Consider the following 17945-nt stretch of genomic DNA (forward strand, 5'->3'; position numbering starts at 1 on the left):
CTCTGTAGTTCCTATTTCAGGTTCAAAAACAAGTTTCTATTTATTTATCAATAGAATAATTTATCATGCAAAATATGAAGAAAATATTCAACAGACTTGTTACGTAAACAAAAAGTTACAAACAGTATATTCAGTATAAGGCCCAGATGGCAAATAATTTCTTTCAACAACCATTTGATAGTAATTGCCTGAAATCATTTGGATGAGAATGATTTAAACTTGTTGAGAAAGATACAGTCTCCAAGATCTATGCAGATCAAAGGCTGTGAACAGTTAGCAAGGTCTATCATGAGAAATGTTAAGTGAGAAAATTCATGGATCCCTTGGGGAAGAAAAAACCGCTAAAGTAACTATGAAATGGGCAAGATGATGTGTGGCTTTAACCATTAACATCATTAAATGGAATAAAAATTTATGGTCAACTAGTTTAATTCACTGTCACACTGTAGATATATTTACAAACAAAAACTATTGAAGTTCAGCGTATACTGATAGTAGGGTTCATTTCTAAACATTAAAGCTCCATGTTTGACTCACTTTTATATACACGCTGAATAAAATATTTATTATTGATGAAAATGTGCATAAGGTTCTAAAACAGGAATCAGCAAACTTTTTCTGTAAAGGACAAGATAGGAAATACTGCAGGCTTTGTAGGTCATATGGCCTCAGTGGCAGTCGCGCTACTCGTCTCTGTCACTGCAGCACAAAGCAGTTGTAGACAATATCAAACAAATGGGTGTGACTGTGTTCCAAGAAACATCTATTTATAAAACAGAGGGTGGACTAGAATTGGCCCACCTGCCAGTTTCTTGATCCCTATACCAGAAGGTGCTTAAAATTTGTAGAACTTCATATCATGAACAATCATTTTGCGTGGCTTGGTTAGCCTGAAAGTCTCCTATAACACTACAGTTGTACTAACCTATCATAGCTATGTAAAGTATATGTCATGAAGAATTGGGGCTACATGAAATAGATACTTTCCAACTGACTGAATTGCTTTGCCACACCAACAAAGGAACTCTTGACTTTCAGAATTAGGGACCAGTGTTACCATCTGAACGGGGCTGCTCTGCTTGATACAATCTGAATGATTAAATAAGGAGTGTTAATCATATCTTGAATTGGTGGGGCTCTCCTAGTTCAAAACTCATTTGCTCTCTTCTCAGATATTCTTTATACTTGTTTGACAATAAAATTTTGATCTGCTTTTCTCTTTATGGGTAGACATTTGCAAATTCAGGCTTTTAGTATTTCAAAAAATTGTTCTTCAATAAAGTATTTTATTATTTTTTATCTTGTTTCTATTGTGAATAAATTTAAAACTCCAAATCTCCTTTCTCTAAATGCAATGGATAGACTGGTGCCTGGGGTTTGAATTCCAAGCCCACTGCTTACTGTTTGACCTTAGGAAAATTAATTAACCCCTCTATGTCTTAGTGCCCTTATCTGTAAAATGAAGATACTGGTATCTAAATCATGTAGTGGCTTTGAAGACTAAACAAGTTAATTCATGTCAACTGCTTTCCACAGTAAATGAAAGAGTAAGCACTCAAATGCTAATTAAGACCTTGTAATTGTGGTACATCATAGCATCTACGAGTTGATTGCCTAGTAACTCATATTTCTCCTCTGTCAAAATTGGTAGCCCTGGAAAAATTACTCAAATTAATCAACTTATGGAAAAAGCTGAAAGTTTATTATTACTACATTATACTATTATATCCTGGATTTAAATTTACCCTAGTTACAAGCTAGTAAGCTACCTTAAAATGTACATGGATGTTGGCAGAAGAGACATGACACTCCTGGGAGAGAGACAAAAATTCTCTTATAGATCAGTAAAAAGCTTGAATATCAGCCTATTTGCTTTCGCTTCCCTTGGACCTGAAGTCTCACATGGGAGGTGCAACAAGGTCAAATGGTTATTGTGCACATAGTGGGATTGTACTGCAGATCAGGAAGACTGAGTTTCAGGGATCTACCACTTGCACAGCAAGCAGTAAGCAAGGCCTCTTATGGTTTGGAGGGCAGGAGTGAGGCATTATATCATCCCTCCAGGTTCACCACTGAAAACATAAGCCGAAGAAAAGGCCCAGATAATGAGCAGTTAGGAGCTGTTTTTCTTGGCACACCCAGCAAGACACGTAAGAAAACAATAAGCCCAACAACTACTATTTCTTTCATTTGTACAGCAGGCCCAGCAGTGTGTGATACGTTCATTTTTCTTTACTCTTTTAAGCTCTATGATAAACAGCTTGGTAAACTTGGGTTTAATGACTTTAAACTAATTTCTTCTTGGAATGTTTTTCAAGCTCTTAATGTGCTATAAATCTCCAAAAAGAAAAATTTACTGTTCAGTGTTTCCCAAACTTTTATGACCATGGGTTTCTTTTACTTAAGAAGAATTACTTACAAATACCAAGTGCATTTTTCAAAAGTACTGTTGCTGTTGCTATTCTGCTTGCTTCTCACTATTTCCTGATCTTTTAAGAAAAATCACTGTAATACACTTAATCTGTTCATGAATATACAGTGCCAAGGTCTAGTAGTTTTCTGGTGACATCCTTAAGATTTTCTATGGATAATATCCTGTCATCTGCATCAATTAATTTGGTAAACTTACAGTTACAAAATTAATATAAAGAAATTTGTTGCATTTATATACACTAACAACAAAATAACAGATAGAAAAATAAAGGAAATAATCCTGTTTACTATAACATCAGAAAGAATAAACACCTATGAATAAACCTAGTTAAGAAGGGAAAAGACCTGTACTTGGAAAACTATAAGACTCTGATGAAAGAAATTGAAGATGAAACAAACAGTTGGAAAGATATACCTTGTTCTTGGATTGGAAGAGTTAATATTGTTAAAAAGACCAAACTACCCAAGGCAGTCTAGAGATTCAGTGTAATCCCTATCAAATTATCAATGGCATTTTTCACAGAAATAGTAAAAAAATTTTTTTTAATTTCTGTGGAAACACAAAAGACCCCAAATAGCCAAAGCAACCTTGAGAAAGAAGAATAGACCTGGAAGAATCAGGCGCCCTGACTTCAGACTATACTACAAATCTACAGTCATCAAAACAGTATGGTACTGGCACAAAAACAGACAGATCAATGGAACAGGACAGAAAGCTCAGAAATAAACCCACCCACCTATGCTCAATTAATCTACAGAAAAGGAGGCAAGAATATACAATGAAGAAAAGGCACTCTCCATAACAAGTGGTACTGGGAAAACTGGACAGCTACATGTAAAAGAATGAAATTAGAACACTCCTTAACACCATACACAAAAATAAACTCAAAATGGATTAAAGACCTAAATGTAGGACTGGATACTATAAAACTCCTAGAAGAAAACATAGGCAGAACACTCTTTTACATAAATCACAGCAGTACCTTTTTGGATCCACCTCCTAGAGTAATGGAAATAAAAACAAAAATAAACAAATGGGACTTAATTAAAGTTAAAAGCACTTGCACAGCAAAGGAAACCATAAACAAAACAAAAATACAGCCTACTGAATGGGAGAAAATATTTGCAAACAATGCAACTGACAAGGGATTAATTTCCAAATACACAAACAGCTCACACAGTTCAATATCCAAAAAAAAAACACACAAAACAAACAACAACCACCACCCAATCAAAAAATGTGCAGAAGATCTAAACAGACATTTTTCCAAAGAGGACATACAGATGGCCAACAGGCACATGAAAAGATACTCAATATTGCTAATTACTAGAGAAAAGCAAATCAAAACTGCAGTGAGGGATCACCTCACACAGTTCAGAATGACCACCATTCTGAAAAGGGAACCCTCTTCCACTGTAGGTGGGAATGTAAATTGGTGCAGCAGTTATGGAAAACAGAATGGAAGTTTCTTAAAAAAAGTAAAAATAGAATTGCCATATGATCCAGAGATCCCACTGCTGGGCTTACACCCAGAGAAAACTATAATTTGAAAAGACACAAGTACCTCAATGTTCTTAGCAGCACTGTTTACAACAGCCAAGACATGGAAGCAGCCTAAGTGTCCATCAACATATAAATGGATAAAGAATATGTGGTATGAACACACAATGGAATATTACTCAGCCATAAAAAAGAATGAAATAATGCCATCTGCAGTAACATGGATGGAAATAGAGATTAACATATTAAGTGAAGCCAGTCAGACAGAGAAAGACAAACATCACATGACATCACTTGTATGTGGAATATAAAAAATTGATACAAATGAACTTATTTACAAAACATAAATAGACTTACACACACAGAAAACAAACTTATGGTTACCAAAGGGGAAAGTGGGGGAAGGGAGAAATTAGGAGTTTGGGATTAAAATATACACACTACTATATATAAAATAGATAACCAACAAGGACCTACTGTATAGCACAGGAACTATACGCAATATCTTCTAAGAACATATAATGGATAAGAATCTTAAAAAGAACATATATATGCATATATATAACTAAATCACTTTGCTGTACACCTGAAACTAACACAGCATTGTAAATCAACTATATTTCAATAAAAATTATAAAATTAAAAAGGGAAAACAAAACTTATAAAATAAAGTGCCTAAGGCAGAAAGAGGTACATGTAAAGTGCTCAGTATTTGAAATAGTTGCCTTCCCTCTTCTGTGGCTTTCACTGGCATGCTAACCTTAATCATCCAATCATGGTAGTAACTGTACTGTTTTATTAACTTTTTGTACCATATAACACATTCCTGGACTACACAGCTACCATTTTTAAGTGAATGCTAAACATTCTTTTAATTCCCTGCTGTAACTTTCTGAAATTCTTCTCTTGCTCTTACATGTGGGATATCTTACTAATGATTATTCTTCCTTTACATTCAATACAACCTCACTCTGTGGCAAACTCTATTCACCATTGTACAATATTTAGATTACTCTATCATGACATTCAGGAGATATCAATCGGTTAACATCATGGCAATTTTGCTCATAAAAAGAAGTTAAGCAGTGTTATTAGCTGTGGCAGATAGCCCCAAATACTTTGTCCACTCCCCTGCATCTGTCAGACCCCTACAATTAGGAGCAGTTATGCAATAAATGCTGGCTGACTGCCCGTGGATGGCAGCGCCACAGAATACTTCCTCAGAAGCACTGCAGAGCATTCAGGTTCTTATCAGCTGCTGCCACACCTGACCACGTGCAGACGAGATGGTGGGCTCCCATCAGCTTGACTTCCTGGGTGACCGTGTGGAGCACAGCCCCACCAGCTCGCAAGTGTGAGGCATGTGTTATGAGAAAGAAATCAACTGTCGTTGTGTTAAGCCATGCAGATTCTGTTAAGTTATATTATCATGAAAAGAAAACCATTTTTGAATAATAAAAGGGCCCCCCCAAAGCTAGAAAATTTTAAATCCACCAACAGCCTATATACTCCCTGTGTTAACAAATTTGGAAACCTTGAAGGTGCTTGTTATTGAGAATTAAGATATCCTGTAGTAACGTTTACAAAATGGTGTCCCTTAGAACACTAATTCTTGGGTATAATAGATACTATATGTAAAAAATTGGTCTGCTGGAGAAATATTTGGGAAATACTATAAACTAAATAGTCCCCTTGAAGAGTCACTAAACATATAAGCATGATATATGTTCCAAGACACCAATATTTCTTTAATCCAATTTTCTAAATGTAAGCATGGAAGACAGTGTTTTCTATTAAAAATTTGGGGTATCCAGGTGAAACAAAATCTATATTCACACAGAAACCTGAATGTAACGTTTATAACAGCTTTTTTCTTCTGTAACCACCAAACACTGGAAACAACCAAGTGTTCCTCCCCTGGGAAATGGATAAACCAACTGTGGTCTATCCACACCATGAAAGAGCACTCAGCCACAGAAAGGAAAAAAGTGCTGATACACCCAACAATATGGGTAAACTTCAAATGTGTTACGCTAAGTGAAAGAAGCCATTCTCAAGAGGCCACATACTGTATAACAACATCCACTTGCATGACATCCTAGAAGAGGCAAAAAATACAAGCATAGCGAACAGATCTGGGTTCACCGGGTTAGCACTGGGGCGGGCTGGGGGGGGTGGGGGCACAAAGAAATTACACGGGTGCTGGAAATTTTCTGCACGCTGTCTGTGCACGAGGCTGTAAGAACCTAGTCTATGCATGTGTAAAAATTCATCAAACTGTATACCAAAAAAGTGATTTTAACTGTACGTAAATGTGAAATGTTTAATTCCTATCAAAAAACTTAAAATACTAAAAAAATATTTGGGGTAGTAACTTACAGAATTCCAGTTTGGAAAAGCCAGCATGAGGAAATGTTTAGTACTTCTTTTCAACAGGGCTGCTAAGTGATAGAGGGACTATGCATCTTTCATATATTTCAGGAGCTCCAGATAAATGGGTACAATATAAGGAAGGTAAAGAAGATACATGTTGGCTCAAAAAAGAACCCTCTTTACTCCTAAGAAAATGCTTGGATGGAAATCAATGAGGACAACCCTCAACTTCTGCTGGCAGCAGTCAAGTTCCAAACTAGAATAGATTATTTGTGGGAGTGCCTAAGGCACCTGAACCTTAACTTCCTAGTCATGACAAAAATTTCCTGTTACATATAAAATTTTGAAGCAGGTGAGCAAAGGGAAGTACAAGGTGCAACACACAAAAACACACGTGTGCATGAATACACGTGCATATGTACACACAAGGATACATATGAGTGTGAGTTTACATAGGTATGTGTATATAGATAAGATCATAAAAATGACTTCTTCCCCCTTCTTGTAGAGAGTTAAGTCAGCTTTGCAAAAGTTCAAGTCAAGATTAGGTCTGCCAACATTTTCAGCAGGCCCATGAAATTTACATATTAATCTGGCCCTGCCCACATGAGAGCTATCCACATATACAAAAGTGCTCTCTCTTTAATCTGTCTTTTACACACAGCTCCTACTGCGGCTTCTATAAAACATGTGGATACGTTTATTTTATATCTTTAATGCAGTAGGTTTACTTTCATTCTGTGGTTTGATTCATTAAACTACATCGTTTAAGTCTAAATTTTAATGACCCTGATAGTCTACATTTCATCTTTAATGGTGTCCTTTAAATTTTCTTTTAAAGGTGATATCAGTAACCTCCATTTTAATCACTCAAGCTTTCAATGGCATTACCATACCCTGCTATGTCTTGTGCATTCAATATTCTCTTCTTAAATTATGTACATATGTTTTTATTTTTACCCTTGTTGTGAAGACCCTGCTCACGATACAAAGCAGGTATAACCTCCCATTGGTTTAATATTTCTATTAATGAACAAAGCAGCGATTGAAGAAATATGTTTGCTTATGTATATATGCACACAGACACACAATCATGTGTATTATGTATGTGCATAAATACCTGTGTGTAAATCTCTATGGTTAGTTACCCAAAGGATTAAAGTGATGAAACTTATTTTACCTTATGGTTTTACACTGGTAACTAATGTTTTGAGATACTTTACAGTGTATGTGTACAGTGTATGTGTTACAGGTCTTTAGAATGAATTTTATTTGTTTTATTTAATCTCAAAATAATTCTATTACTTGCCACTTACAGAATACTGTCATTGGTCATTCCTTCTTTGTCGTATATAGATATCATTTTCTTTTCTAATATCAGGTTATTTAAAATTGTTATTCAATATGTACAAATGTCTTGAAAAGAATATGTAAAGTTGGTATTGATCAAGAACTCGTTTATATATATATATATATATTTTTTTCTTTTAGAATAGAGTATAGGTTCCTCAGTCAGTTTATCTGGGTTTCAGTCCTTCTTTTGCAAATATTAGCTGTGTGACCTCAACTAGTCCTCTGAAGAACATAGTAAGTGGTATGATAGGTCAATGAGATAACATATGTGAAACACTTATTTGGACAAATGGCAGATAGTAAGGTCCCAATACATATTCACTCTGTTACTGCATCATCACTGTAATTTATAGGTTTTTGCTTACCCATGTAATTCATAGGTCTTTGTTAGAATTGCAATGCATATAATATTAAAATTCTTTTCATTTGCTGGACTGTAAAAAAAGAAATGAATCTCCTTATAGAGTTTATCTACTACAAAGAATCTATTGGGTTGGCCCAAAAGTTCATTCGGGTTTCTCTGTAAGATGTATGGAAAAAAATAAACAGAGCACTCTATGACATAAATCACAGCAAGATCCTTTTTGACCCACCTCCTAGAGAAACGGAAATAAAAACAAAAATAAACAAATGGGACCTAACGAAACTTCAAAGCTTTTGCACAGCAAAGGAAACCATAAACAAGACCAAAAGACAACCCTCAGAATGGGAGAAAATATTTGCAAATGAAGCAACTGACAAAGGATTAATCTCCAAAATTTACAAGCAGCTCATGAAGCTCAATATCAAAAAAACAAACAACCCAATCCAAAAATGGGCAGAAGATCTAAATAGACATTTCTCCAAAGAAGATATACAGATTGCCAACAAACACATGAAAGAATGCTCAACATCAGTAATCATTAGAGAAATACAAATCATAACTACAATGAGATATCATCTCACACTGGTCAGAATGGCCATCATCAAAAAATCTAGAAACAATAAATGCTGGAGAGGGTGTGGAGAAAAGGGAACCCTTTTGCACTGTTGATGGGAATGTAAATTGATACAGCCACTATGGAGAACAGTATGGAGATTCCTTAAAAAACTAAAAATAGAACTACCATACAACCCAGCAATCCCACTCCTGGGCATATACCCTGAGAAAACCAAAATTCAAAAAGAGTCATGTACCAAAATGTTCATTGCAGCTCTATTTACAATAGCCCGGAGATGGAAACAACCTAAGTGTCCATCATCGGATGAATGGATAAAGAAGATGTGGCACATATATACAATGGAATATTACTCAGCCATAAAAAGAAACGAAATTGAGTTATTTGTAGTGATGTGGATGGACCTAGAGTCTGTCATACAGAGTGAAGTAAGTCAGAAAGAGAAAAATAAATACCGTATGCTAACACATATATATAGAATCTAAAAAAAAAAAAAAAAAGGTCATGAAGAACGTAGGGGCAAGATGGGAATAAAGACACAGACCTACTAGAGAATGGACTTGAGGATATGGGGAGGGGGAAGGGTACGCTGGGACAAAGTGAGAGAGTGGCATGGACTTATATACACTACCAAACCTAAAATACATAGCTAATGGGAAGCAGCCGCATAGCACAGGGAGATTAGCTCGGTGCTTTGTGACCACCTAGAGGGGTGGGATAGCGAGGGTGGGAGGGAGGGAGACACAAGAGAGAAGAGATATGGGAACATATATATATGTATAACTGATTCACTTTGTTATAAGGCAGAAACTAACACACCATTGTAAAGCAATTACACTCCAATAAAGATGTTTAAAAAAAAAAAGATGTTATGGAAAAACCCGAACGAACTTTTGGGCCAACCCAATACATATAGCTTTATATTTTAAAATTTAAATCTACCATATGACTTTGTTTTCAGCTTAAGGCTTGTAGTTATTCTCTTTGACAAAAGAGGAAATCAGGAATATGATGACTGTGTGTTGCCCAGTTCACAAAACCCATTATTATTAATAAAGCTGTGGTCAGAACTTGGGCCATGTGATTCTTCTTCTAGAACTCTTATTATGCATCTGTCATCTGCTACTCAAATATGTTGGGATATTTACAATTACTCAACTTACTCTTTTACCTCCTTTACTTCACAAGTGTTAAATTCCATGAATCAGCTTATCTAGAAATACTGTTATAAAGGATTTTCTGAAACCATACAAATGCTAGACGAAAGTTTGTTCACTCTTTTTCATATTCTTGGAGAAAGCCTTTCAAAACATGACACAATACTTAAAAGGAATTACTGTGAAAATTAATGGCATAAAAGTTGAAAATTTCAGTAATTTATAAAAATACAATAAAAATAAACTTTGAAATAGTCAAAAAAAATTTTAATTGTCAACTGTAAGAAGGCTAGCTACTTCCTTACTAATTAATAAGGAAGGGACAAACCCACAAGGGGAAAAAAGATATTATCATTAATATTTTAAAATGTAAATGCCAATATAATTAGGAAAATATGTTAAACTTCACTTAATTAAATATTTACCAATAAATGCTAAAAACTTAAAGTGCAGTATAAACCAGTGTGAGTGATGTATGGAGAGAGGCATTTTCACACATTGTTGTTTACCTGTATGAACTGAAATTTGGTAAAACTCTCCCTATCAAAACAAAAGTATGTACTTTCAAACCAGAAATTTCACTTTCTGTTTACTAGTGCCCAAGCACATAAACAAAACTATACAGGCATGAATTTTTAGCATTGTTTTTGTAAGATCAGATAACTAGAAAAATCAAAAGTTTCATTAAAAATGATACTGGTCATTTAAAAGACAATACTACATTTATTATGGACTATTTTTTAATAATGGAAAAAAATAGAGTTAACACCATCAATGATATGAGAATATCCCCAAGGTACTTGATATTAAAAGAGGCAAGTTGCAGAAAGTATGATTCAGTGTATGTAATAGTCTATACACATATGTATATGTTTAAAATTCTTAAAATTAATGGAGGGTATGAGGACACACCTGACATTGGTCACTTCTGAGGAACAGAACTGGTGGTTGAACAAGACTTCTCATTTTATACCTCTAAACAGATAAAACTATCTCCCCTCCCATGAAGCCAACATTCTAGTAGATGCAGAGACAGGACAAAAAAATAGGTCAAATATATGTCTGATAGAGAGACGTAATCTCCAGGAGCTAGAGCAAAGAGAGAAAAGGGGAAAGGGACCTATGGAAAGGGAAGCACTTTGTTGCCTCATAATCAGGCCCCTGTCAAGTGTTGCACACAGCTCGCCTCAATTAATTCCTATTATGATTCTCTTATTTAGTTTTCTCCATTTTCTGATTAAGAAAATATGAATAAGTAGTTATTTAACTCCTAATCCCCAATCAATATAACTAGTGTTGGTAACATCAGGAGTCACTTATGTCTGTCTGTTTCCAAATTCTAAGTGGTCTTTCAGAAAAAAAAGAAGAGCTCCCGAAGCACTGTGCCTAAGCTGACTTTAGCACGTTGACAGTTTTAGCTTTCACTCCACTGAATTTGTCTAGTGCTCTAGTGGATTTACATAAGGCAAGGTATACCCTCATAAAAAATATCCTTTCAAAATATTGCACATATACAATCTTTTTAAAGTGGAAACCCCAACATACATTAGAAATGGGTACAGCATTTTTCTGCCTTATTGCTCAAGCTGAATGTTTTGCTCAAAATGTAAATATATGGTTGCAGACTATACATAGCTCGCATTTTCTGGGTCTTGTGTGCTAAGCTACTAAGGAACTGTTGTCTATGGGGCTGAACACTTAACAGCTGCCTTTGGGAATGTAAATTTGATTCTTTGGGCTGCTCATGGGAGGGTGTGACATTTTCCTTTTCAGAGACAGAGGACTGGATGGCATTAGGCCATTGATTAAATAGTGATCCAAGTAAATTCAGTGTCAACTTATGCATCTATTTTACATTATTTTCTTCTGAATCACCTTTCTCTAATAGTCTTCATATTTTCATTATCATTTAACTATCCTTTCAATATGTTTAAGATATGCTGTTTAAAATGGCATCTGAACTCCTGTGTTGGTGGGCTATTTCTGAATTGTCACACGGGAGGGTCTGCATATGTGTATTTGTGAGAATTAAGGCTGAGAAGGAAATGTATCAAAGCAGATTAAATACAATAAAATAGACATTCTTAATCAAAATAATTATTAAATTAGCCTTTATACTACCTTTTTTACTAATGCAACAAAGATAAAATTTCACAGATATAAGGAAATCATCTTTTTAGATTACCTAAAATGTCCATAAGTTACTCTTCTTAAATGAAAAGCATAATGAGATTACACAGGTCATTTCTACATTACACAGGTCATTTCTACTTTATCGTAATTAAGTGGTCTGACATTGGAAAAAAGAATCTCAATATACCTAAAATTATTTTTATAACTTATTAATTTTACAATAAATTTGTCAGTCAAAATACTCTGGAAAAATAATGCAACGCTTGAGGAAGAAGAGTGCTTTGGATTCCTTTCCAGTTGTATTGCACAGCTAGCAAATTGCACAGCTAGCAAATGAGGATCCAACACATGCCCAGAAGGGACAGCATAAGCAATCCAATGAGGACTGGTTTAAATATGACCTAATGAACTAAATGTATTTCTGCCTGTTACTGTTAGGTTGTCTTTAAAGGCTGACTTAGAGGTATTTATTCAGCTGGTCAGAATAAATACAGAAATATCAATTCAAATAAATTCAGAAATATCAATTCAATCTATCTGGTCTACTGTGTCATTTAGAGCTTCTGTTTCCTTATTTATGTTCATTTTGGATGATCTGTCCATTGGTGTGAGTGAGGTGTAAAGTCCCCCACTATTACTGTGTTACTGTTGATTTCCTCTTTTACAGCTGTTTGCAGTTGCCTTATGTATTGAGGTCCTCCTATTTTGGGTACATATACATTTATAATTGTTGTATCTTCTTCTTGGATTGATCCCTTGATCATTGTGTCATGTCCTTCCTTGTCTCTTGTAACATTCTTTATTTTAAAGTCTATTTTATCTGATATGAGTATTGCTACTCCAGCTTTCTTTTGATTTCTATTTGCATGGAATATCTTTTTCCATACCCTCACTTTCAGTCTGTATGTGTCCCTAGGTCTGAACTGGGTCTCTTGTAGACAGCATATATATGGGTCTTCTTTTTGTGTCCATTCAGCAAGCCTGTGTCTTTTGGTTGGAGCATTTAATCCATTCACGTTTAAGGTAATTATCAATATGTATGTTCCTATGACCATTTTCTTAATTGTTTTGGGTTTGTTTTTGTAGGTCCTTTTCTTCTCTTTTGTTTCCCACTTAGAGAAATTTCTTTAGCATTTGTTGTAGAGCTGGTTTAGTGGTGCTGAATTCTTTTACCTTTTCTTTAGCTTTTGTCTGTAAAGCTTTTGATCCCTTGAATCTGAATGAGATCCTTGCTGGGGTAGAGTACTCTTGGTTGTAGGTCCTTCCCTTTCATCACTTTAAGTGTATCATGTCACTCCCTTCTGGCTTGTAGCGTTTCTGCTGACAAATCAGCTGTTAACCTTATGGGAGTTTCCTCGTATGTTATTTGTCATTCTTCCCTTGCTGCTTTCAATAATTTTTCTTTGTCTTTAATTTTTGCCAATTTGATTACTATGTGTCTCGGCGTGTTTCTACTTGTGTTTACCCTGTATGGGACTCGCTGTGCTTCCTGAACTTGGTTGGCTATTTCCTTTCCCATGTTAGGGAAGTTTCTGACTATAATCTCTTCAAATATTTTCTCTGGTCCTTTCTCTGTCTCTTCTCCTTCTGGGACACCTATAATGAGAATGTTGTTGTGTTTAATATTGTCCCAGAAGTTTCTTAGGCTGTCTTCATTTCTTTTCATGCTTTTTCCTTTATTCTGTTCCGCAGCAGTGAGTTCCACCGTTCTGTCTTCCAGGTCACTTAGCCGTTCTTCTGCCTCAGGTATTCTGCTATTGATTTCTTCTAGTATAGTTTTCATTTCAGTTATTGTATTGTACATCTGTTTGTTTGTTACTTAATTCTTCTGGGTCTTTGTTAAAACATTTCTTGCATCTTCTCGATCTTTGCCTCCATTCTTTTTTTGAGGTCCTGGATCATCTTCACTATCATTATTCTGAATTCTTTTTCTGGAAGGTTGCCTATATCCCCTTCATTTAGTTGTTTTTCTGGGGTTTTATCTTGTTCCTTCATCTGGTACATAGCCCTCTGCCTTTTCACATTGTCTATCTTTCTGTGAATGTGGTTTCTGTTCCACAGGATGCAGGATTGTAGTTCTTGCTTCTGCTGTCTGCCCTCTGGTGGATGAGGCTATCTAAGAGGTTTGTGCAAGTTTCCTGATGGGAGGGACTGGTGGTGGGTAGAGCTGAGTCTTCCTCTGGTGGGCAGAGCTCAGTTAAACTTTAATCCACTTGTCTGCTGATAGATGGGGCTGGGTTCCCTCCCTGTTGGTTGTTTGGCCTGAGGCAACCCAACACTGGAGTCTACCTGGGCTCTTTGTTGGGTATAATGACAGACTCTGGGAGGGCTCATGCCAAGGAGTACTTGCCAGAACTTCTGCTGCCAGTGTCCTTGTCCCCACGGTGAGCCACAGCCATCTCCTGTCTCTGCAGGACACCCTCCAATACTAGCAGGTAGGTCTGGTTCATTCTCCCCTGGGGTCACTGCTCCTTCCCATGGGTTCCGATGCACACACTTTGTGTGTGCCCTCCAAGAGTGGACTTTGTTTCCCCCAGTCCTGTCAAAGTCCTGCAATCAAATCCCACTAGCCTTCAAAGTCTGATTCTCTAGGAATTCCTCCTCCAGTTGCCGGATCCCTAGGTTGGGAAGCCTGATGTGGGGCTCAGAACCTTCACTCCAGTGGGTGGACTTCTGTGGTATAAGTGTTCTCCAGTCTGTGAGTCACCCACCCAGCAGTTATGGGATTTGATTTACTGTGATTGCACCCCTCCTACCATCTCATTGTGGCTTCTCCTTTGTCTTTGGCTGTGGGGTATCTTTTTTGGTGACTTCCAGTGTCTTCCTGTTGATTACTGTCCAGCAGCTAGTTGTGATTCTGGTGTTCTCACAAGAGGGAGTGAGAGCACGTCCTTCTACTCCGCCGTATTGTTTCAGGGCCCATCCAAAACAACTTTTAAGTTGTTATATTTGAAAAACATAATTTAGTGATGTATATTATTGTTTTATATTATAGATATCTATAAACTTTTTTCTATTACATATTTTTACCTCCATATATTCTGATAGGATGGAAATGCACAAGTATATTAAAAGGATTATGGTAAGTTCAAGAAAATAATGTGTTGGAGATCTCCTAATCTAGTTATTTAAACATTTTCCACAGAGCCCTTGGGTTCTGTGGGGATGACTCAGAGCCCAAATGAGATGTGACTGGAAGGGGAATGGGCCATAGTTCCCACTTTGACCAGAATAGCTGTTCTTTTAACTATCTTTACATATTGGGATCGCATGTAAAATATGTACTAGTCTAATGACCTTCTGTTTCCACATGATGAAACACAACCAGATTTAAATGACTGGTTTAACTAGCTTGGATGTGTATCTACATTTTACTCATGTCTAGGGAATCATGGCTTTGTAAACACACCTAGATATCGTGTAAAGTAAGAGTGTGAAAAGGAACTTAATTAATTTTGAAAGGTAAATTTCACCACTCATATTCAACCTGTTGTTGTGGTAATTACACTCAAAACTCTAAAACTGAGTTTTATGGGCAGATACTGTATTTATTAGGTGAGGAAGATTGAGTATCAAAAGAATAATAGTGTGTGTCTAGTGGAAAACAGAGGTGTCTGATCTGGTTCCCTATTCTAAGGAAAAATGGAAAGACTTATGGATAGAATAGGAAATTTGTGATACTCACTCATGAGTTAGAAAATGTCATCCAGGTCCTGGCATTCATTTATGTTACAAGTATATATTCTTGTAATCTGAAACTGTTTTAAAGTTTCGTAGTTCACATCCCAGGAAATTTTACCTCTGGGTGATGGCTTTTATTTATTTTTATTTTTTTTTAATTAGTTTATTTTTGGCTGTTTTGGGTCTTCATTGCTGCATGCGGGTTTCTCTAGTTGCAGCGAGCGGGGGCTACTTTTCATTGTGGTGCACAGGCTTCTCATTGCAGTGGCTTCTCTTGTTGTGGAGCATGGGCTCTAGGCGCGCAGGCTTCAATAGCTGTGGCGCGCGGGCTCAGTAGTTGTAGTGCATGGGCTTAGTTGCTCCGTGGCATGTGCGATCTTCCCGGACCAGGGATCGAACCCGTGTCCCCTGCATTGGCAGGCAGATTCTTAACCAAAGAGCCATCAGGGAAGTCCCTGGGTGATGCCTTTTCTAGGTGGAGTTTCCCAGGGAACACAGCTCTATCCACACATGGGAATAATTACAGATTCCCTGGGAACTTTCTCTGTTGTTCTGAACTACGTATTGCAGATGCTTTTTAGAGCTCAGCCTCAGTTCCTACCACCAGTGCAACATAGTGCAAAGGCATACTGCTCATTCTAGAAACACTATGTAGATATGACAACAAAAAAAGAAACAGAAAAATTCTATTCTTCCTTCTTTCAAAGAAAGCCCACATGTAGATATACTCACGAATTCTACAAAAGAAATAGAATTTATGATCTGTGAACTGATAGGATACAGCTGATATCCCTACAGACTCAAGAAAAGTATGTGATTAGTGATATCTTAAAACATACTTTTTACTTTCTCTACTTGACATAAGTCTTAATAATTAATTTTCTTTCCAGCACCTTTGTTTTCTAAATTTAAGTATTTTAAACAAGCAGTAAATTACTACAGACATCAATATCTTGTTTATTTCTACGAAGAAGAAACAATAAAGAAAAAAGTTTAATCTAAAATTAGCAAATAAAATAAATTTTAATATGTAAGATGCTGCATTGTTAGGAAAACCAAGTAAGCAAGAAAATATTTTACTTGCTATAAATAACTGCATTTGAGAGAAAAGTGGGGACAAACCACATAAGTGGAAAAGCTGTTGAATAGGATGTGCTGAGTAACCTGAACTTTCTTCTTATGTACTCAGTGCATGCCTTACATAATGGGTTTGTCCCTCTTTTGCTTCAGGTGAATAAAACTACAGGTGACCCTTGAACAAAACAGGTTGAAACTTCAAGGGTCCACTTTTATGTAGATTTTTTTCAATAAAAACTACAGTACTGCCCAATCCACAATGGGTCATTGGTTGAATCCATGCAGAACCACAGATAAGGAAGGCTGACTATATAGTTATAATGTGGTTTTTCCACTGTGTACAGGATCCGTGCCTATAACCCCTCTGTGTTATTCAAGGGTCAACTGTATTTATAATTTTGTAGTATGAAGCATAAGGTTAAAGTATGATTATGATAGCAATACTTATTCATGGTGACAAGGCACTGAAGCATAATAAATGTACCCAAGTACGGTAATCACTCCCTTATCCATGGGTGTCGTGGGGTACCTTCCAAGACTTTCAGCATGGCCCTGAAACCATGGATAGCACCAAACCCTAAGCAATACCCCTTATTCAAGATTTTGCTTTGGACAGTTTTAGTTGCCCTCATTTGACCTTATGTGGCTGTGGGTAACTGAAACCACAGAAAGCAAAGCTGCTGATAAAGCAGGACTACACTCATGTGAAATATCTTCCCTATTCTTAGAGGGAAAAAAATGGAAACTTACATCAAGGCAACAAAAGTGCGTCACGCAGTTAAAAATTTGAAAAAGTAAATAAACTCAATCTTTTTCTGTTGAAAATATCAGTACACATGTGCAGGAATGTTAGAGTAACTCTTGTATCATTGCTTATGCATCATCCAGAGTTAGACTAGGAACTGCCTAACCATGCGATTCAACACAATAAATTATTGACACTTCTGTTTTCTGATGAACTTGACTCAACAGCAGTGGGCTGTGTACACTATGTCACTTCAGTTTTAACTTTAAAGCAGACAGAGTCTAGGCAGTATGCCGGTCTGCCCATGATTTGATGTCTCTCAGCTCAGGGTTCTTAGAAGTCATAATAATGAGTTTTCAGGTTTAAAGAGGGAGGCACTGAAGAACGTGTTGCCCCCTGGGTTCTCCAGTGGACTTTCTTGGGACTCTTTGCCCCTTGGGACTCTTCCCTACAGTCCATGGGGATGTTTGAATAAAGGAGAATGATTCTGGTAAAGGTCAGATAGATTGTCAACTAGGTGATGGCATAGGATCTGAAAAGTAGTAAATATACAC

The 17945-nt window shown here is 36.4% G+C and overlaps 1 pseudogene; it reads left to right on the forward strand.

Annotated features, from left to right (window-relative positions):
* Positions 1 to 5220: 5220 nt before the first annotated feature.
* The window catches only part of LOC114901862, a 47426-nt pseudogene continuing 34701 nt past the window's right edge, over positions 5221 to 17945 (forward strand).

This window comes from Monodon monoceros, unplaced genomic scaffold, assembly GCF_005190385.1.
Source record: "Monodon monoceros isolate NGI ecotype Baffin Bay Population unplaced genomic scaffold, NGI_Narwhal_1 Super_Scaffold_2, whole genome shotgun sequence".
NCBI lineage: Eukaryota > Metazoa > Chordata > Mammalia > Artiodactyla > Monodontidae > Monodon > Monodon monoceros.